The sequence below is a fragment of the Rana temporaria genome, chromosome 2, assembly GCF_905171775.1.
Source record: "Rana temporaria chromosome 2, aRanTem1.1, whole genome shotgun sequence".
NCBI classification, from domain to species: Eukaryota; Metazoa; Chordata; class Amphibia; order Anura; family Ranidae; genus Rana; species Rana temporaria.
Window position 1 is genome coordinate 145,044,980 of NC_053490.1, and position 21,696 is coordinate 145,066,675.

The window sequence follows — 21,696 nt, forward strand, 5'->3', positions numbered from 1 at the left end:
TGTCTTGGAGTCACCATGAATTGTACAGCAGCTGTGTTATGCCGGGCCGTGCGTCTCATATTGTTCTGATGAAGCCGATTGTTACGCGTGCCAGCTGATTCCCGCCCCCATGCAGATGCACAGACATGCAAATTAGTCTGTCTTGGAGTCACCATGAGTTGAACAGCATCTGTGTTATGCCGGGCCGTGCGTCTCATATTGTTCTGATGAAGCCGATTGTTACGCGTGCCTGCTGATTCCCGCCCCCATGCAGATGCACAGACATGCAAATTAGGCTGTCTTGGAGTCACTATGAGTTGAACAGTGTCTGTGTTCTGCAGGGTTATGCTCTGGTTTCTTTTTAGAATGAATAAATCTTTTGCCTTTTACTAAAGATTTTTGTGGGGAGGAGCAATCGGGCCTCTTTGTTGAAAAATACCTTGAGTTTATTTGATTTGGAAAGGCACACAGACGACTTTAATGCTGGTGGTGGTGGTAAATGCGGCCTAGAAAATGATTTGATGGTTTTGATCCACCTACGCATATATTTGCCACCATTTCCATGGCTGTGTGCCTTATATTGTTTTGATGAAGCCGATTATTACGCATGCCTGCTGATTCCTGCCCCCATGCAGCTGCACAGACATGTAAATTAGGGTGTCTTGGAGTCACCATGAGTTGTACAGCATCTGTGTTATGCCGGCCCGTGCGTCTCATATTGTTCTGATGAAGCCGATTGTTACGCGTGCCAGCTGATTCCCGCCCCCATGCAGATGCACAGACATGCAAATTAGGCTGTCTTGGAGTCACCATGAGTTGAACAGCATCTGTGTTATGCCGGGCCGTGCGTCTCATATTGTTCTGATGAAGCCGATTGTTACGCGTGCCTGCTGATTCCCGCCCCCATGCAGATGCACAGACATGCAAATTAGGCTGTCTTGGAGTCACCATGAGTTGAACAGTGTCTGTGTTCTGCCTGGGTTATGCTCTGGTTTCTTTTTAGAATGAATAAATCGTTTGCGTTTTACTAAAGATTTTTGTGGGGAGGAAAAACCGGGCCTCTTTGTTGAAAAATAAACTTAAATATTGCCTCTTTGTTGAAAAATGCCTTGAGTTTATTTGATTTGGAAAGGCACACAGACGACTTTAATGCTGGTGGTGGTGGTAAATGCGGCCTAGAAAATGATTTGATGGTTTTGATCCACCTATGCATATATTTGCCACCATTTCCATGGCTGTGTGCCTTATATTGTTTTGATGAAGCTGATTATTACGCATGCCTGCTGATTCCTGCCCCCATGCAGATGCACAGACATGCAAATTATGCTGTCTTGGAGTCACAATGAGTTGAACAGTGTCTGTGTTCTGCAGGGTTATGCTGTGGTTTCTTTTTAGAATGAATAAATCTTTTGCCTTTTACTAAAGATTTTTGTAGGGAGGAACAACCGGGTCTCCTTGTTGAAAAATAGCTTGAGTTCCTTTGATTTGGAAAGGCACGCAGATGACTTTAATGTTGGTGGTGGTGGTGGTAAATGCGGCCTAGAAAACGATTTGATGGTTTTGATCCACCTACGCATATATTTGCCACCATTTCCGTGCCTTATATTGTTTTGATGAAGCCAATTATTACGCGTGCCTGCTGATTCCTGCCCCCATGCAGATGCACAGACCTGTAAATTAGGCTGTCTTGGAGTCACCATGAATTGTACAGCATCTGTGTTATGCCGGGCCGTGCGTCTCATATTGTTCTGATGAAGCTGATTGTTACGCGTGCCAGCTGATTCCCGCCCCCATGCAGATGCACAGACATGCAAATTAGTCTGTCTTGGAGTCACCATGAGTTGAACAGCATCTGTGTTATGCCGGGCCGTGCGTCTCATATTGTTCTGATGAAGCCGATTGTTACGCGTGCCTGCTGATTCCCGCCCCCATGCAGATGCACAGACATGCAAATTAGGCTGTCTTGGAGTCACCATGAGTTGAACAGTGTCTGTGTTCTGCAGGGTTATGCTCTGGTTTCTTTTTAGAATGAATAAATCTTTTGCCTTTTACTAAAGATTTTTGTGGGGAGGAGCAACCGGGCCTCTTTGTTGAAAAATACCTTGAGTTTATTTGATTTGGAAAAGCACACAGACGACTTTAATGCTGGTGGTGGTGGTAAATGCGGCCTAGAAAATGATTTGATGGTTTTGATCCACCTATGCAAATATTTGCCACCATTTCCATGGCTGCGTGCCTTATATTGTTTTGATGAAGCCGATTATTACGCATGCCTGCTGATTCCTGCCCCCATGCAGCTGCACAGACATGTAAATTAGGGTGTCTTGGAGTCACCATGAGTTGAACAGCATCTGTGTTATGCCGGCCCGTGCGTCTCATATTGTTCTGATGAAGCCGATTGTTACGCGTGCCTGCTGATTCCTGCCCCCATGCAGATGCACAGACATGCAAATTAGGCTGTCTTGGAGTCACCATGAGTTGAACAGTGTCTGTGTTCTGCAGGGTTATGCTCTGGTTTCTTTTTAGAATGAATAAATCTTTTGCCTTTTACTAAAGATTTTTGTGGGGAGGAACAACCGGGCCTCCTTGTTGAAAAATAGCTTGAGTTCCTTTGATTTGGAAAGGCACGCAGATGACTTTAATGTTGGTGGTGGTGGTGGTAAATGCGGCCTAGAAAACGATTTGATGGTTTTGATCCACCTACGCATATATTTGCCACCATTTCCGTGCCTTATATTGTTTTGATGAAGCCGATTATTACGCGTGCCTGCTGATTCCTGCCCCCATGCAGCTGCACAGACCTGTAAATTAGGGTGTCTTGGAGTCACCATGAATTGTACAGCATCTGTGTTATGCCGGGCCGTGCGTCTCATATTGTTCTGATGAAGCCGATTGTTACGCGTGCCAGCTGATTCCCGCCCCCATGCAGATGCACAGACATGCAAATTAGGCTGTCTTGGAGTCACCATGAGTTGAACAGCATCTGTGTTATGCCGGGCCGTGCGTCTCATATTGTTCTGATGAAGCCGATTGTTACGCGTGCCTGCTGATTCCCGCCCCCATGCAGATGCACAGACATGCAAATTAGGCTGTCTTGGAGTCACTATGAGTTGAACAGTGTCTGTGTTCTGCAGGGTTATGCTCTGGTTTCTTTTTAGAATGAATAAATCTTTTGCCTTTTACTAAAGATTTTTCTGGGGAGGAGCAATCGGGCCTCTTTGTTGAAAAATACCTTGAGTTTATTTGATTTGGAAAGGCACACAGACGACTTTAATGCTGGTGGTGGTGGTAAATGCGGCCTAGAAAATGATTTGATGGTTTTGATCCACCTACGCATATATTTGCCACCATTTCCATGGCTGTGTGCCTTATATTGTTTTGATGAAGCCGATTATTACGCATGCCTGCTGATTCCTGCCCCCATGCAGCTGCACAGACATGTAAATTAGGGTGTCTTGGAGTCACCATGAATTGTACAGCATCTGTGTTATGCCGGCCCGTGCGTCTCATATTGTTCTGATGAAGCCGATTGTTACGCGTGCCAGCTGATTCCCGCCCCCATGCAGATGCACAGACATGCAAATTAGGCTGTCTTGGAGTCACCATGAGTTGAACAGCATCTGTGTTATGCCGGGCCGTGCGTCTCATATTGTTCTGATGAAGCCGGTTGTTACGCGTGCCTGCTGATTCCCGCCCCCATGCAGATGCACAGACATGCAAATTAGGCTGTCTTGGAGTCACCATGAGTTGAACAGTGTCTGTGTTCTGCAGGGTTATGCTCTGGTTTCTTTTTAGAATGAATAAATCTTTTGCCTTTTACTAAAGATTTTTGTGGGGAGGAACAACCGGGCCTCCTTGTTGAAAAATAGCTTGAGTTACTTTGATTTGGAAAGGCACGCAGATGACTTTAATGTTGGTGGTGGTGGTGGTAAATGCGGCCTAGAAAACGATTTGATGGTTTTGATCCACCTACGCATATATTTGCCACCATTTCCGTGCCTTATATTGTTTTGATGAAGCCGATTATTATGCGTGCCTGCTGATTCCTGCCCCCATGCAGCTGCACAGACATGTAAATTAGGGTGTCTTGGAGTCACCATGAATTGTACAGCATCTGTGTTATGCCGGGCCGTGCGTCTCATATTGTTCTGATGAAGCTGATTGTTACGCGTGCCAGCTGATTCCCGCCCCCATGCAGATGCACAGACATGCAAATTAGTCTGTCTTGGAGTCACCATGAGTTGAACAGCATCTGTGTTATGCCGGGCCGTGCGTCTCATATTGTTCTGATGAAGCCGATTGTTACGCGTGCCTGCTGATTCCCGCCCCCATGCAGATGCACAGACATGCAAATTAGGCTGTCTTGGAGTCACCATGAGTTGAACAGTGTCTGTGTTCTGCAGGGTTATGCTCTGGTTTCTTTTTAGAATGAATAAATCTTTTGCCTTTTACTAAAGATTTTTGTGGGGAGGAGCAACCGGGCCTCTTTGTTGAAAAATACCTTGAGTTTATTTGATTTGGAAAGGCACACAGACGACTTTAATGCTGGTGGTGGTGGTAAATGCGGCCTAGAAAATGATTTGATGGTTTTGATCCACCTATGCAAATATTTGCCACCATTTCCATGGCTGCGTGCCTTATATTGTTTTGATGAAGCCGATTATTACGCATGCCTCCTGATTCCTGCCCCCATGCAGCTGCACAGACATGTAAATTAGGGTGTCTTGGAGTCACCATGAGTTGAACAGCATCTGTGTTATGCCGGGCTGTGCGTCTCATATTGTTCTGATGAAGCCGATTGTTACGCGTGCCTGCTGATTCCCGCCCCCATGCAGATGCACAGACATGCAAATTAGGCTGTCTTGGAGTCACCATGAGTTGAACAGTGTCTGTGTTCTGCAGGGTTATGCTCTGGTTTCTTTTTAGAATGAATAAATCTTTTGCCTTTTACTAAAGATTTTTGTGGGGAGGAACAACCGGGCCTCCTTGTTGAAAAATAGCTTGAGTTCCTTTGATTTGGAAAGGCACGCAGATGACTTTAATGTTGGTGGTGGTGGTGGTGGTGGTAAATGCGGCCTAGAAAACGATTTGATAGTTTTGATCCACCTACGCATATATTTGCCACCATTTCCGTGCCTTATATTGTTTTGATGAAGCCGATTATTACGCGTGCCTGCTGATTCCTGCCCCCATGCAGCTGCACAGACCTGTAAATTAGGGTGTCTTGGAGTCACCATGAATTGTACAGCAGCTGTGTTATGCCGGGCCGTGCGTCTCATATTGTTCTGATGAAGCCGATTGTTACGCGTGCCAGCTGATTCCCGCCCCCATGCAGATGCACAGACATGCAAATTAGGCTGTCTTGGAGTCACCATGAGTTGAACAGCATCTGTGTTATGCCGGGCCGTGCGTCTCATATTGTTCTGATGAAGCCGATTGTTACGCGTGCCTGCTGATTCCCGCCCCCATGCAGATGCACAGACATGCAAATTAGGCTGTCTTGGAGTCACCATGAGTTGAACAGTGTCTGTGTTCTGCAGGGTTATGCTCTGGTTTCTTTTTAGAATGAATAAATCTTTTGCCTTTTACTAAAGATTTTTGTGGGGAGGAATAACCGGGCCTCCTTGTTGAAAAATAGCTTGAGTTACTTTCATTTGGGAAGGCGCGCAGATAACTTTAATGTTGGTGGTGGTGGTGGTAAATGCGGCCTAGAAAACGATTTGATGGTTTTGATCCACCTACGCATATATTTGCCACCATTTCCGTGCCTTATATTGTTTTGATGAAGCCGATTATTATGCGTGCCTGCTGATTCCTGCCCCCATGCAGCTGCACAGATCTGTAAATTAGGGTGTCTTGGAGTCACCATGAATTGCACAGCATCTGTGTTATGCCGGGCCGTGCGTCTCATATTTTTCTGATGAAGCCGATTGTTACGCGTGCCAGCTGATTCCTGCCCCCATGCAGATGCACAGACATGCAAATTAGTCTGTCTTGGAGTCACCATGAGTTGAACAGCATCTGTGTTATGCCGGGCCGTGCGTCTCATATTGTTCTGATGAAGCCGATTGTTACGCGTGCCTGCTGATTCCCGCCCCCATGCAGATGCACAGACATGCAAATTAGGCTGTCTTGGAGTCACTATGAGTTGAACAGTGTCTGTGTTCTGCAGGGTTATGCTCTGGTTTCTTTTTAGAATGAATAAATCTTTTGCCTTTTACTAAAGATTTTTGTGGGGAGGAGCAATCGGGCCTCTTTGTTGAAAAATACCTTGAGTTTATTTGATTTGGAAAGGCACACAGACGACTTTAATGCTGGTGGTGGTGGTAAATGCGGCCTAGAAAATGATTTGATGGTTTTGATCCACCTACGCATATATTTGCCACCATTTCCATGTCTGTGTGCCTTATATTGTTTTGATGAAGCCGATTATTACGCATGCCTGCTGATTCCTGCCCCCATGCAGCTGCACAGACATGTAAATTAGGGTGTCTTGGAGTCACCATGAGTTGTACAGCATCTGTGTTATGCCGGCCCGTGCGTCTCATATTGTTCTGATGAAGCCGATTGTTACGCGTGCCAGCTGATTCCCGCCCCCATGCAGATGCACAGACATGCAAATTAGGCTGTCTTGGAGTCACCATGAGTTGAACAGCATCTGTGTTATGCCGGGCCGTGCGTCTCATATTGTTCTGATGAAGCCGATTGTTACGCGTGCCTGCTGATTCCTGCCCCCATGCAGATGCACAGACATGCAAATTAGGCTGTCTTGGAGTCACCATGAGTTGAACAGTGTCTGTGTTCTGCAGGGTTATGCTCTGGTTTCTTTTTAGAATGAATAAATCTTTTGCCTTTTACTAAAGATTTTTGTGGGGAGGAACAACCGGGCCTCTTTGTTGAAAAATAGCTTGAGTTTATTTGATTTGGAAAGGCACACAGACGACTTTAATGCTGGTGGTGGTGGTAAATGCGGCCTAGAAAATGATTTGATGGTTTTGATCCACCTACGCATATATTTGCCAGCATTTCCATGGCTGTGTGCCTATATTGTTTTGATGAAGCCAATTATTACGCATGCCTGCTGATTCCTGCCCCCATGCAGCTGCACAGACCTGTAAATTAGGGTGTCTTGGAGTCACCATGAATTGTACAGCAGCTGTGTTATGCCGGGCCGTGCGTCTCATATTGTTCTGATGAAGCCGATTGTTACGCGTGCCAGCTGATTCCCGCCCCCATGCAGATGCACAGACATGCAAATTAGTCTGTCTTGGAGTCACCATGAGTTGAACAGCATCTGTGTTATGCCGGGCCGTGCGTCTCATATTGTTCTGATGAAGCCGATTGTTACGCGTGCCTGCTGATTCCCGCCCCCATGCAGCTGCACAGACATGCAAATTAGGCTGTCTTGGAGTCACCATGAGTTGAACAGTGTCTGTGTTCTGCCGGGTTATGCTCTGGTTTCTTTTTAGAATGAATAAATCGTTTGCGTTTTACTAAAGATTTTTGTGGGGAGGAACAACCGGGCCTCTTTGTTGAAAAATAAACTTAAATATTGTCTCTTTGTTGAAAAATAGCTTGAGTTCATTTGGTTTGGAAAGGCACACAGACGACTTTAATGTTGGTGGTGGTGGTAAATGCGGCCTAGAAAATGATTTGATGGTTTCTTTTTAGAATGAATAAATTAATAAATATTTTGCCTTTTATTAAAGATTTTTGTGGAGAGAAACAACCGGGCCTCCTTGTTGAAATATAGCTTGAGGTCCTTTGATTTGGAAAGGCACGCAGACAACTTTAATGTTGGTGGTGGTGGTAAATGCGGTCTACAAAACGATTTGATCCACCTACGCATATATTTGCCACCATTTCCATGGCCGTGTGCCTTATATTGTTTTGATGAAGCCCATTATTATGCGTGCCTGCTGATTCCTGGCTCTTCAATTGAGCATGGTGCATGTAGCATGTGTGAGGGGCACTCATCGTTTGGCACCATGGTCACAATCTCCACAAACACACTTTTTAACACCTGCCTCTAGGGCCAAGCCTTTTGGCTAGGAACAGAGGAATTTTTGTTCCTGGCCGGAGGGCCGGCCATCGTATTGCACGGTGGCCACTTTCCACTCACCATTCCCACCTTCCTTTTCCCCCACTTTCCTTTTTTTTTTACCCCCGTTTGTCAAGTTTTGTCTTCTTTTTGTTTGGTGCACTGCACTTTTAGTGTGATGAGTAGGGTGCTGGTCCTCGGGCCTGCTCTGAAAGTCTTGGGAGTGGGTGGACATGGCCTTCTGGCTTAGTTCGCCTGCTCTCATGGGGTCTCCCTTCGGGGGAGCCTCACCGAAGAGGGTTTTGTTTTGGCAGTCCCTCCGAGGATGTTGGGTCCTTGTGGCTTCGGCTGCTTGGGCCAAGGTGGGTCCATGTGGCTTCGGCTGCATGGACCGCAGTTTACTCTTTTCCCTGCCAGGAGCCTAATGCCCCGGGGGATCAGAGCTGGGCCCTTTTCGGAGGGCCACTTGTCGATGCACCTGTCACAGTTTTTTTGTGTTTCACTCTTTATGTGTGTGCACATTTTTTCCTGCACCGGGTGAAGTTTTTGGGTTGTGTTATGCACGCCACAGGCTTTTCAATTGAGCATGGTGTACTCTGGTTTCTCTTCAGAACGAAGGAAATCTTCTCGGCCCTTTGGCTAAGATCAATTGATGTACCTGTTCTTATCAGTTGCCAGTTGGTGGTGCTATGCTGGTCATCCCTAGTACCCGGTGACGGGGAAAGGGATGACGGGCGGCAGATGCTACGCCTGCTGGCGTGGAGGTGGAAACCTTCTGATTTGGACAGAGAAGCATGAGGTCGAAGCTGGAGGGCTGGGTCCCTGGTCTCTGGCCTGGATTTGGTGGTGCCTTCCCCAGTCAGTTGTTGGGGGGGACCCTTGCTCCTCTTTTTACCGGGAGGAGCGGGTAGTATTTCCCGAATGTGATTAGGTGCGAGGGATGGGGTTTGTGGGTAGTAGCCTGCTTAGGTGGCCTCTCCCCGACCTTTTCTCCTACCTTCCTGGCTGGGAAGGGTTCTGCCGATCCAGACCGGGGATCAGGGACCGTTGAAACACCTGTGGAGATAGTGCTCCTGGAGTGGTAGTCCAGGGGTGCCATTTGTTGCACGAGTGTGTGAGGGGCACCATGGTCACGATCTCCACAAACACGCTTTTTAACACCTGCCTCTAGGGCCGAGCCTTTTGGCTAAGACCAGAGGAATTTTTGTTCCTGGCTAGAGGGCTGGCCATCGTATTGCACGGTGGCCACTTTTCACTCACCATTCCCACCTTCCTTTTCCCCCACTATCTTTTTAATTTTACCCCCGTTTGTCACGTTTTGTCTTCTTTTTGTTTGGTGCACTGCACTTTTAGTGTGATGAGTAGGGTGCTGGTCCTCGGGCCTGCTCTGAAAGTCTTGGGAGTGGGTGGACATGGCCTTTTGGCTTAGTTCGCCTGCTCTCATGGGGTCTCCCTTCGGCGGAGCCTCACCGAGGAGGGTTCTGTTTCGGCAGTCCCTCCGAGGATGTTGGGTCCTTGTGGCTTCGGCTGCTTGGGCCAAGGTGGGTCCATGTGGCTTCGGCTGCATGGACCGCAGTTTACTCTTTTCCCTGCCAGGAGCCTAATGCCCCGGGGGATCAGAGCTGGGCCCTTTTCGGAGGGCCACTTGACAATGCACCCGTCACAGTTATTTTGTGTTTCACTCTTTATGTGTGTGCACATTTTTGGGTTGTGTTATGCACGCCACAGGCTTTTCAATTGAGATGTGCCCGTGGAGTGGCAGTCCAGGGGTGCCGTAATTGCACTTGTGTTTCTACCGGCACAATTGCTTTTTGGCACCTTGGTCACATCACTATATCACACTTTTTAATCACCTGCCTCTAGGGCCACTCCTTTTGGTCAGGACCAGAGGAATTTTTGATTCCTGGCCGGAGGGCCGGCCATTGTATTGCACAATGGTCACTTTTTCACTCTCCTCATCTTCCTTCTCCCCCACTTTCATTTTTGTTTCCCCTTTCCCCTATTTTTTTGTTTGGTGTTCACGTTTGTCACGTTTGATTAGTAGGGTGCGTGTCCTCGGGCCAGCCCTGAACGTCTTGGGAGTGGGTGGACATGGCCTTCTGGCTTAGTTCGCCTGCTCTCATGGGGTCTCCCTTCGGGTGAGCCCCACCTAGTACTGGGAGGGTTCTGTTTCGACAGTCCCTCCAAGGAATGGGGGTCTGTGTCAGCTTCGGTTGCACAGACCCTGTGAGTACCTCAGCCCCTGTCAGGAGCCTAACGCCCCGGGGGATCAGGGTTGGGTCCTTCTTACGGAGGACCAATTGACGTAAGCACCCGTCTGCACTTTTTTGTTGCACCTCTTTATGTGTGTGCACATTTTTATGCACCGGGTGGAAGTTTTTTTGGGTGTGTTTTGCATGCCATGAGCTTTTCAATTGAGCCTGCCTGCTCCCTGAAGTCCTGGGAGGAAAGACTGGCTAAGATGAGACAGAAGTTGCCTGACATTGCCACATTACTGAGGGTGTTCTCCAATGAGCATGGAGGAGCAGAGCAGGAGAGCTGCTGACTGATAGGCAGCATCACTCCGCTTACCTGGCAGGGGAGACACCATGATCATGAAGGTGGTTCTCCCAGAGCGAGGCACGGCTATTGCACACTCTAGGCCGTGCTGATCGTGGTTGTCTTCCCTGCCGCTTCTCGGCCTTTTGGCTAAAATCCAGTGTAGTTCTGCTGCACTGGTGATTGGCCAAGAGTTGCCCGAGGTACCCGACAGTCGGCCTTGGGGGGATCGTTCCTCTTCGGAGGGCCCCCCCTTGCTGCTATTGGCTGAAGGATTAGTCCCCGGGCAACGGGAAGCGATCGCCCTTCTTAAGGCAAACAAGGCGTTTCTCCAGGGTGCCCCTTTTGGGGTACCCTTGGACGGTGGGAAGGCGAGGTACCCTTTGGTGCCAAGATGGCGGGGCGCGGGCTCCGTGACTCGCTGCGATTCTTGGTTAAGCCAGACTTCAGGACGAAGGTGACGCTAAGGACGTTGGTTGTCGATGTCTTGATGGAGATTTTCAGCTTAAAGGTAAGCAACATTAAGTGTCTGCAAGATTTCCCCCAGCAGGGGACTTATGATATTACCTTTGAATCTTCCGAGGTGTGCTGGAGGATCTTTGAGGATGCAAAGAAAAGAAAGAATGAAATTTTGCAATGTTTTGAAATCCAGCCTCTTTTTCTGCAAGAGGAGAAAATGATTACAGTTCACTTGTACAATCCCTTTGCGGACTCTGCTTTGGTATGGGCCTTTTTGAGACAGTACTGTGACGATTTAAGGGGAGGTGACAAGGTGAAGAATAATTTTGGTATCTGGTCTGGGAAGTACCGTTACTTTGGAAGCTTTAAGAAAGATGCGAGTTGTATTGGAGGTGTGAAGAGGCCCCCGGCTGTTTTTACCATCGGAGGGGAGAGGGGTTTTCTCTTCTATCCGGGGCAGCCTAAGTACTGTCGTAGATGTTTCAAGTATGGACATATGAGCGACGAGTGCAATGAGGGGTTGGTGTGTCGGTTGTGTGCCCAGCCGGGTCATTCTGCGAGAGATTGTAAAAAGGGCAGAATTTGTGACATTTGTAAAAAGGAAGGACACTTGGCAAAACAGTGTGACATATATAAGGAGACTAAAGAGACTTGGGCGGAGACTGCGGTAGGAGAAGAGATTCGGAGAATGTGGAACTCAAGGAAAGGGAAGAGTTTTTGGCAGCGGCAAGATAGTGGTGGGGAGAAGGGAGCCGAAGGGGGACCCGCGGAAGATAATAATGATGCGGCCCCATCTGGCATACCTCGACCTGCCACAGCTGATGATGCCGTACCCGAGAATGGGGGGGTCCCGGTTGGTGGAGCAGGCGATGCTTCAGCCTCTGCTGGTGTAGCGGAGTCTGTGGTGGCCGGCTTTGGGCCTGGGGACCCTCCGCCGGGCGAAGAAGAGGTAGCACCTGGATTTGGCGATGAAGAGGCCATGCAGCAGGATGCAGAGGGAGTAAGCGGGGCAAGAACACCAACTTCTGAGTCGGGTCACAGTGTGACCCGGTTGCTTGGAGAAATTTCGGACAGTGAGGAGGAGATTTTTTTCTGTTGAAAAGCCTGTGGCGTGCAAAACACAACCCAAAAACTCCACCCGGTGCAGGGAAAAATGTGCACACACATAAAGAGTGACATCACAAAAAACTGCGACGGGTGCAAACGTCAGTGGTCCTCCGAAAAGGACCCGTCTCTGATCCCCCGGGGCGTTAGGCTCCTGGCAGGGAAAAGAGTAAACTGTGGTCCATACAGCCGAAGCCATATGGACCCATCTTGGTCCAAGCAGCCAAAGCCACAAGGACCCAACATCCTCAGAGGGACTGCCGAAACAGAACCCTCCTCGGTGAGGCTCCCCCGAAGGGAGACCCCATGAACCTAACCAGAAGGCCGAGTCCACCAACTCCCAAGACTTTCAGAGACCGGCCCGAGGACCAGCACCCTACTCACCACACATAAAGTGCAAGCACCACAAAAAAAGTGACAAAACAAAACAACACACGGGGTAAAATAATAAAAGAAAGTGGGGAAAAGGAAGATGGGAAGGTGAGGAAAGTGACCAATGTGAAATACATTGGCCGGCCCTCCGGCCAGGATAAAAATTCCACTGGTCCTAGCCAAAAGGCCCGGCCCAAGCGGCAGGTGTGAAAAGTGTGTTGTGGAGATCCGTGACCTGAAGGTGCCACATGATGAGTGCCCCTCAAACACTCGTGCAATGTATGGCACCCCTGGACTGCCACTCCAGGGGCACAATCTCCACAGGCTTTTCAACGGTCCCTAGCCCCCGGTCCGGACCGGCAGCACCCTTCCCAGCCAGGAAGGTGGGAGAAGAGGTCGGGGAGAGCCTACTGACGCAGACTCTACCCACAACCCCTATCTCTCCCACCTAATCACATTCTGGAAGTACTACCCGCTCCATCCCGGTTAAAGGAGAAGCAAGGGTTCCCTCCAGAACAACTGACTGGGGCAGATACCACCAAATCCAGGCCAACGGCCAGGGACCCGGCCTCTTGGCTTCGACCTCATGCCTCTCTGTCCACATCAGAAGGCTTCCACCTCCACACCAACAGGCTTAGTGTCCGCTGACTGCCATCCCTTTCCCCCTGCCACAGGGTACCGGGGACAGTCAGCTTAGCACCACCTATTGGCAACTGATAAGAACAGATTTTTTTTTTTTTTTTAACGCTACTCAGACTGAATCACAGACTTAGGCATAACTCAACCCTGTACCATCACCAGAGCCGTGTTCTTTGCATCATACTAGCGTATCAGGACATAAGAAAAGGTAAAATCAAGAATAAAATATCATACACAGTAAAACACAATACATCCTATCCATCCCCCACCCGCCACTTCTCAAAATTCCAAAACACATTCGCCTCCTCCTCTCCCATTCTCCTCCTTTCCACCATCAGAACATAAAACATTTTTGCCATCACCCAATCAACACAATCTTTCTCAGTTAGCACCATTTTCTTTTTCACAAAAGCACACCGCGTTTCCCACATTGCTTCTTTTATCACTGCAGACACGACAAACATCTTACGTTGCTTTCCCTTGCTTCCTTCCACCAACCCAAAAACACATTTCTCAAGTGACACAACATCCACCTCCACCACTCTTCTCACAAAGCCATGCAATAGTGTCCACACTTTAACAGCAAAACTGCACTCCCAAAAAACATGTCTCACGCTTTCATCTGCCATACACCCATCTCTAGGGCATACTTCCCTCCTTACCAGATCTCTGGATTTTAAAAAAGACATTGTGGGCAAACAATTGTGAAACGCCAACCACACCACCTCCCGTTGTTTATTGGTCACACCTTCAAATAATAAGCTTCTCCAGCAGCGTTCAGCTTTTTTAAGGCTTAAACCAAAAATATTGGTTGGCAATTCACCTCTCCTCAACCACAACCATAAGGACTCTTTTTTACGAGCTCCCTCCCCCAGCTCCTGTAACTTATTAGTCAGAAAAAAACGTGACATTTTTAAATAATACACTGGCGATATCAGGGACATAGGCCTTGTGAGATCTCTTTCACACCACCCCCATTTTAGCAAGGGCCATCCAATTAAATAACGCATTAAGGCTGCTGCTTTCCCTCCCGCGTGAAAAGTCTTGAGGTGGACCAACCACCACTGGACTTCAAGAAAGAGGCCAACATTTGGGAAATTGTATCCACCCAGCTGCATACACTTTATCACCACTTCCCTAGACACCTTCTCCATTTTGGAACCCCAAAAGAAGACAAACAATGATCTTGTGATCTTCTGTACCAATCTCTTATTTGGTGGGAAAACTACAGCACAATATAGCAATAAAGGAAGGATCACCGCTTTAACAATCAATGTTTTCCCAGACAGAGATAGCCTTCTGATTTTCCATAGACTTAGCTTCCTCTCAACTTTCTCAGCACATTTGACCATATTGACTTGGTTTGTCAGTTCTCTTTCAAAATGCACTCCTAATACAACCACCTCCTGCACAGTCTTCAGCTTACTTTGGGATGTATCGCATGTGCCACTCAGGACACACACACTACTCTTACCCCAGTTGACACGCAGTCCCGAGACAGCCCCAAAAATGCCAAGTTGAAGCTCTGCCCTCATCACATCTCTAGCCGTGTTACACAGAAAATTGACGTCATCCATGTAACAGAGGGCCTTGACTGGTTCATTCCCACAACCTGGCACAAATACTCCCCTGAAGCACTTGTCCCGCGCCACATGCTTCAAAAGAGGCTCAATCGCACAGATGAAGGCAACAGGCGACAGAGGACACCCCTGTCTTACCCCCGACCTCACCTCCACCTCCCCTGACAACTTCCCGTTGACCAGGACCTGACTGCTAATGCCTTGGTTCAAACACTCCACCATTTTAACAAAATCGTCAGGCACCCCCATCTGCCTTAGTACTGTAAACAGGTATTTATGTGTTACCCGATCATAAGCCTTTTCAAGGTCAATGCTAGCCACTGCCAAGGGCATATTATTACACTGGGTATAGTATATCAAGTCCCTTAGGAGGATCAAATTGTCAGAGATCCTCCGCCCAGGGACAGCACAGACTTGCCATTCTCCAACAATATTATCGATCACTCGACTCATCCTATTAGCCAGTAATTTCGCAAAGATTTTGTAGTCACTGTTAAGGAGCGTTATTGGACGCCAATTACGAATATCACGTTGGTCTCCCTTCCTTTTATACAATAACGTAATAATTCCTTTCTTCATTGAATTTGATATCCGTTTTTCTTCTATACAGGTCTTCACCACTTCACGTACTGCGTCCTTCAGCACCGGCCAGAAGTCTGCGTAGAACTCAATGGGTAAGCCATCCCCTCCAGGGGTCATGTTCCTCTTCATGCTCTTAACCACCTTCTCCACTTCTTCTTCCCTCACTGGCTCCAGCAACATCTCCGCATCGTCCAACTTCAAATTCCCTCTCACGACCTCACAATACTCCCGCATCTCTTCATCCGTCGCACCACCACCACCGCCATACAGATCCGCATAGAAAGACTTGATCGATTCTATCATTCTATCACCGCTCACCTCCTCATCTCCTTCCAGCACTGACTGGAACATCTTCCTTGGCCCAAAAGATTTTTTAAAGAAGTACGCGGAACACTGCTCATCTTCCTCCATTTCTTGGATTTTCGCTCTAAATACAATGCCTTTCCCACGCTCCTTAATAGCCTCATTTCTAGCCTCACGCACCTCCTTCAATTCTTCCTCCACATCCACCCCCATCCTTTTGCACTGAAATAGGAAGTGCAACCTATCCACCAACCTCCTTTCCTCCTCCTGCCTTCTCTTGGCCGCCTCCACACCCAGTTTCCTAAAGAAACCGCCAATCCTGTTTTTAGCCCAATCCCACCACTCCAGGATGTCGTCAAAATAACGTTTTTTATACGTAAGGTGTTCAAAAAAATCCTTGAAATTAGCAGCAACCCCCTCCTCCTCTAAACAAGAAACGTTGAGCTTCCAAACACCCCTCCCACATATCTTGGCATCGTCCAGACAAAAGGAGCCTGAAACTATGGCATGATCCGAAAAGGGTACCGGGTCAGCCTGATACCCGACAATTTTAAAGGCCAGGGAGACAAAAATAAAATCAATCCTGGATCTGACAGACCCCTTATCTGAAAAAAAAGTAAAGGAAAGACTATCTTTCTGTACACACATAGCCGTATCCTGTAGATGAAAATCATTTACAATCTCATTCAGCGCTTTAGAGGTCACATCAGTCCCACTCTCCAGACTTGCACCCTGCCTTTCCTCACTCCTCCTCACGCAATTTAAATCTCCAACCAGCATAGTTGGAATTCTGCCAGGCAACCACAACTTAAGCACGTTAAAAAATATCACACGTTCCTTTTTCTCTGCCGGTGCGTAACAATTAATTAACTTAAATTCCTTTCCCGCCACCACCAAAACCACAATTTGCAACCTCCCCGGAACCACCACCTCGTGGGATATAATCTGAATATATGGGCTTTTAATGAGAATCCCCACTCCTTCATTCCTGGACTCACACAAAGGAGACCACACAGACGCCCCATGTTTCCATTCTCCACATAAGGCTCTTTCGATACCACACTCCTGGACGCAAATAATATCTGAGCACACGCCTTCCAGGTATTCGAAAACCGCCGCCCTCCTCCACCCTGAACATATACTCCTGACGTTCACAGAGCATACAGTTAAAGCCATCAAAAAATAAATCAAAGCGGTTTGCACAGCCATATCAAAGCCTTGTTTAGAAATGCCTACCCTCCTCCAGCCCTTTACTTGCTACATTAGCGTAAGTCAGTCTTTTCCTAGTAAAAGGAGAACTGGCAGACTCTGATCCAGAGCCTCCATCATTGGGAATCGGTTCCCCCTCTCCTCCCCCTCCTGCACCTTCCTCCCGAGGTCTCTTAGTAGAGGATTGTGCAGTCTCATTCATTAAGATCACTAAACGCTGCCCACACTCCAAACTTTCGTCGCTGTCCATTTCTTCATCACCCTCCTCCTCCTCCTCTGCACTAGATGACAGCCCGCTCATCAAATCAGAGAGACGTCCAGGGCATGACATCGCAGGACTCCTCTGTCCTTCCTCCGATCCACCGTCTTGTCGACCCACCACGACTCCATCCTCCTTTTCTTCCTGATGCTCCTGGACCACATTGGCACCTTCCCCTACAGCGGCACTGAGGCTCCCAGCATCGGTACCAGCACCGACTGAATCTACGGCGCCACCCTTACTGTTCACCGCCTCGGCCTGACCTGTAGGCGCAGCATCATTGGCTTCTTGCTCTGAGGACGCAGCAGGCTGGCCCACATTTTCCGCAGGCCTACCTCTGCCCTGCCTCCGAGCCAGATGTTCTAGCCTCTGCCGCTCCTTCTCCTCTTTTGCAAGATTCCTAGCTATCATCTTTTCCGCCTCTGTCTTCATTTTTGCCGCCGCGTATTCCTCGCATTGTCTCGCGAGGTGACCTGGTCTTTTGCAGATATCGCACATCCTCTTTTGCCTGCACTCCCTAGAGACATGATCCTCGGCTCCACAGAATCTGCATCTTACTCCCCTGTCGCAATCCCCACTTGTGTGACCATACACACCACATTTCCTACAGTACACCGGTTGTCCGGGATAAAACAAGAACCCCCTCTCTCCGCCAATGTTGAAAACCGCGGGAGGCCTCCTCAATCCACCAACACACTCTGAGTCTCGCCGAAACTTCCCAAAAAAACGGTACTTTCCTGTCCAGATATCAAACTTGTTAAACACTTTATCTCCGCCCCGTAGATCCTCGCAATAATTACTCAGGAACGCTCTGACCAAATTTACATCCGCAAAGGGGTTATACATGTGTACAACGATCGCTTTTTCTTCTTGCATGAATAAGGGAATCACTTCCATTTTCCTTAACAATTCACTATCCTCGTTTCTCACCTTCTCGTAGATATTCCAGCACATCTCGGAGGAAAGGAAAGTAATGTCATACAACCTCTGCTGAGGGAAGTCTTGCAGGCACACAATATCTCTTACCCTTAAACTTAAGAAATCCAACAAGACGTCGATCACAATCGTCCTCAAACTGACTTCCGATTGGAATTCCGGCTTCACGATGAACCGTAGTGAGTCCCGTAGACCACGGGCCGCCATCTTCCTCCGTCCAAAAAGGCACCCCCGAAGGGGAACCCCGAAAAACCGCAACGAACGCCTTCAGAAAGGGCGATCGCTTCCCGTTGCCCGGGGACTAATCCTTCAGCCAATAGCAGCAAGGGGGGGCCCTCCGAAGAGGAACGATCCCCCCAAGGCCGACTGTCGGGTACCCCGGGCACCTCTTGGCCAATCACCAGTGCAGCAGAACTACACTGGATCTTAGCCAAAAGGCCGAGAAGCGAGGACGAGATGGTTGGATCTGAGGAGGAGGAAGAGGAGGAAGAAGAAGATGAAGAAGAGGACATAGAGTGTGGGCAGAAATTTGTGCCTTCATCAGCAGAGGGGGAGGAGCACTCTGGGAAAAGGGCCCGGATTGAAGGGGAGGACTCAGAGAGTGGGGAAGGGTGGCTCCATATTGCCCTTTCTGGGGACTCAGAAAGAGAGTCCGCCAGTTCTCCTGGTCCGAAAAGATGGCAGAAAGAAAGTCAAGGAGTAAGAGAGGATAGTATGGAAGGACTTCCTTAAAGAACTTATAATGGCTGGAAAAGTTTTGTTTTTTCTCCTAATGGCACTAACTGTCAGTTCCATTAATGTGAGGAGTGTGAGAGCGGGGTGGAGGCGTGCGGCTGTTTTTAACAGTTTATCAGAATGCAGAGCAGATATTTTGTGCTTACAGGAGTGCGGTGTGGAGAGGGTTCCAGGGCCTCATGAATGGAGGCATGGGGGGAGTGCGTGGTCCCCGGCTTGCGAGTCAAGATGTGAAGGTGTGGGTGTGCTTATAAAAAACCCGCAAGTGGTGATGGTATCACAGGAGGTGATTGTGCCGGGAAGATTGTTATTGGTGGTGCTGGAATACTTGGGGTGCAGGTTCAGACTTTTTAACTGCTATGCGTCTGCTGTTAGATGTGAAAGAAAGGAGCTCCTGAACACTCTGAAACTATATCTACCTGGTAGAACCCCTACAATCATAGTGGGGGATTTTAACTGCATTAGGAGAACATGTGATAGAGGTGGCTCTGGGGAGGAGGGTAAGCTGGATTCCTCATCTAAATTATTAAATGAAATAGTGTCAGACTTCACATACTTATTTTTCTGATCGGGGTACGGTCAGCTCAAGGATAGACTTCGCCTTTATGACAGAATTTGTGGTACTAGAAGGCTACGAGGTCAAACCTTTTTTGTTTACAGATCATAAGATGGTTTCATGTACTTTTGTGTTGGAGGAGGGGGTTGCTTTTGGAAAAGGGTTGTGGAAACTGAATACTATGATTTTGGAGGAGGAGGAGGTATGTAAAAATTTTGAAATGTTCTTTACATGTTTAGTAAGAAGGAAATTGGAGTTTGGAGGAGTACTACAGTGGTGGGAGTGGGCCAAAGCACAGATAAGTGTTTTTTTTTAGAAAAGCAGGAGTGGAAAGAGCATGGTGGAGGAAGGAGAAAGAGAAAACCTTGGTGGAAAGATTGCATGTGTTGTTAAAATGTAAAAAATCGGTGTGGAGGTGGATAAAGAGCTTGAGGAGGTGCGGGAGGAGAGAAGCCGTTTCCTTCAGGGAAAGGGTAAACAAATAATTTTTAGTGCCAAGGTACGTGATATGGAGGAAGGAGAGCAGTGCTCCAGGTTTTTTTTCAAAAAGGCCATGGGAGCAAGGAAAGTGATAAAAAGTGTGCTTGTGGAGGATGGGGAAGTGTGTGGAAAGGAGGTGGTAGAAGAGGTGAGACTTTTTTATGAGAACCTATATAAATATCATTCAGGGACCACTAAGGAGGAAATTTTGGAGTACTGTGAGGTCCTGAGGGGGAGTTTGGGTAAGGAGGATGCAGAGTCTCTCTTAAATGTGGTCACGGAGGAGGAGGTGGAGGGGAATTTGAGAAAGATGCCGAAAAACAAAACCCCAGGGAAGGATGGGCTCCCAGCAGAATTTTATATAAAATTCTGGCCTACTTTGAAAAGTCACTTAGTGGAAGTGATAAAGTGTTGTGTGGAGACCGGGAACTTACCTCCCACAATGAAGGAGGGGGTGGTTACCTTGTTATATAAAAAAGGGGAAGATCGTGACTTAAAGAACTGGCGACCGATAACTCTGCTGAATGTGGATTATAAAATTGCATCCAAGGTGTTGGCGAGTCGCCTTAGCCGAGTTGTTGGTAGCCTGGTAGGAGAGTGGCAGACATGTGCGGTCCCTGGGAGAAGGATTACAGACAACCTGGCTAAGGGACTTGATTTGTTATGCCCAGTCTAATAATCTCCCATTGGCGGTAGCCGGGATAGATATCGAGAAGGCTTATGACAGAGTGGCTCATCCTTTTTTGTTTGGAGTTCTAGAGCAGATGGGTTTCCCGGACAAATTCTTGGGGGCGCTTAGAAATCTATATGCTGGCATGACTAGTCAAGTTCTAGTTAACGGTGTAGTGTCTGAACCCTTTAACGTGTATTCAGGAGTGAGGCAGGGATGCCCCCTGTCTCCTGTTATGTTTATTTGTGTAATGGAGCCCCTTTTGCGACACGTACAAAGGGATAAGCGTTTTCGAGGCTTCTTTGTCCCAGGGGGGGATGGGGAGAAGGTCAAATCCATGTGCTACATGGATGATGTTACGCTCCTCTGTTCTTCTCCAACAGATTTGAACAGATCTGAGTTACAATTAAAGTTATTTGGTAGCATGTCTGGTCTTCAGGTTAATTGGGAAAAGAGCCAAGTATGTGTACTGAGTGGGTCTTGTAGTACAGTGCGTGCCCACTTGAAGACCACTGAGACCATTGAGATCTTAGGGGTCCAGTTCCAAAGGAATATGATGAGCCAGTGTAGTGCCCAAAAAGTGATTGGCAAAATATCTCAGAAACTGGACTTTTGGAAATTGAGGCATTTAACTCTTTCTGGGAAGGTGTTGGTGGTAAAGGCAGTGATACTGCCTCTTCTGTTATATACCAGTCTGATATTCCCACCCAATGTGAGGTCTATGCAGAAGATTACCAGATTGCTGTTTGTTTTTTTTGGGGTGCAAAGATGGAGAGGGTGTCTCGCATTATTGTGATGAGAGAAGTAAAGTTTGGGGGGTATAATTTCCCCAACGTGCAAGATTTTATTGGTATCCAGTTATGGATAAGTCATTTTAAGACCTTTACGGCAGGTGGGATTGCCGCTAAGTTCATGAGGTACCTTGCCGGATGGTCTATGCTTAAGTGGGGGTGGTATGAGAAGGACCTTAGAAGGCCCTTGGCTTTGGTACCGTCATCTGTATACCTACGATTACACCAGTTTTTCTTGAAGAACAAGTTGATAGGATTGGGAGCCGTAGCTATGATTAAAACCAGCCTTATTAAATGGATGAGGAGGGAGGAGGTGGTAACTAATATTTTTGGTCTGAAATCTGCCTTAGCTGAGAAGTGTTGGGGAAACTTTCTGATAAAAGGAGTAACAAATAGGCAGAAAGAAATCTCGTGGATGGCCTTTCAAGGCTGCTTGCTTACAAAGTCCTTTTTGAAAGAAAGG

At 47.8% G+C, this 21,696-nt stretch overlaps 9 non-coding genes and 4 pseudogenes across 9 annotated transcripts; all 13 read left to right on the forward strand.

Moving 5' to 3' along the window:
- Nucleotides 1-324: 324 nt before the first annotated feature.
- On the forward strand, nucleotides 325-444 carry LOC120930086. Its single transcript, XR_005747602.1, has one exon. It is a non-coding gene; the product is annotated as a U5 spliceosomal RNA (small nuclear RNA).
- A 910-nt stretch (nucleotides 445-1,354) lies between these two features.
- On the forward strand, nucleotides 1,355-1,471 carry LOC120930095. Its single transcript, XR_005747611.1, has one exon. It is a non-coding gene; the product is annotated as a U5 spliceosomal RNA (small nuclear RNA).
- A 515-nt stretch (nucleotides 1,472-1,986) lies between these two features.
- Nucleotides 1,987-2,106, forward strand: LOC120930072. Its single transcript, XR_005747591.1, has one exon. It is a non-coding gene; the product is annotated as a U5 spliceosomal RNA (small nuclear RNA).
- A 379-nt stretch (nucleotides 2,107-2,485) lies between these two features.
- LOC120930068 lies at nucleotides 2,486-2,602 on the forward strand. Its single transcript, XR_005747587.1, has one exon. It is a non-coding gene; the product is annotated as a U5 spliceosomal RNA (small nuclear RNA).
- A 515-nt stretch (nucleotides 2,603-3,117) lies between these two features.
- LOC120930117 lies at nucleotides 3,118-3,237 on the forward strand. The gene has a single exon (XR_005747626.1). It is a non-coding gene; the product is annotated as a U5 spliceosomal RNA (small nuclear RNA).
- Nucleotides 3,238-3,754: 517 nt separating this feature from the next.
- On the forward strand, nucleotides 3,755-3,860 carry LOC120930064 (annotated as a pseudogene).
- A 526-nt stretch (nucleotides 3,861-4,386) lies between these two features.
- On the forward strand, nucleotides 4,387-4,506 carry LOC120930091. The gene has a single exon (XR_005747607.1). It is a non-coding gene; the product is annotated as a U5 spliceosomal RNA (small nuclear RNA).
- Nucleotides 4,507-4,885: 379 nt separating this feature from the next.
- Nucleotides 4,886-5,002, forward strand: LOC120930069. Its single transcript, XR_005747588.1, has one exon. It is a non-coding gene; the product is annotated as a U5 spliceosomal RNA (small nuclear RNA).
- A 521-nt stretch (nucleotides 5,003-5,523) lies between these two features.
- On the forward strand, nucleotides 5,524-5,629 carry LOC120930076 (annotated as a pseudogene).
- Nucleotides 5,630-6,155: 526 nt separating this feature from the next.
- LOC120930087 lies at nucleotides 6,156-6,275 on the forward strand. Its single transcript, XR_005747603.1, has one exon. It is a non-coding gene; the product is annotated as a U5 spliceosomal RNA (small nuclear RNA).
- Nucleotides 6,276-6,792: 517 nt separating this feature from the next.
- Nucleotides 6,793-6,899, forward strand: LOC120930066 (annotated as a pseudogene).
- A 529-nt stretch (nucleotides 6,900-7,428) lies between these two features.
- LOC120930132 lies at nucleotides 7,429-7,550 on the forward strand (annotated as a pseudogene).
- A 3,033-nt stretch (nucleotides 7,551-10,583) lies between these two features.
- On the forward strand, nucleotides 10,584-10,741 carry LOC120929900. Its single transcript, XR_005747556.1, has one exon. It is a non-coding gene; the product is annotated as a U1 spliceosomal RNA (small nuclear RNA).
- Nucleotides 10,742-21,696: the final 10,955 nt, after the last annotated feature.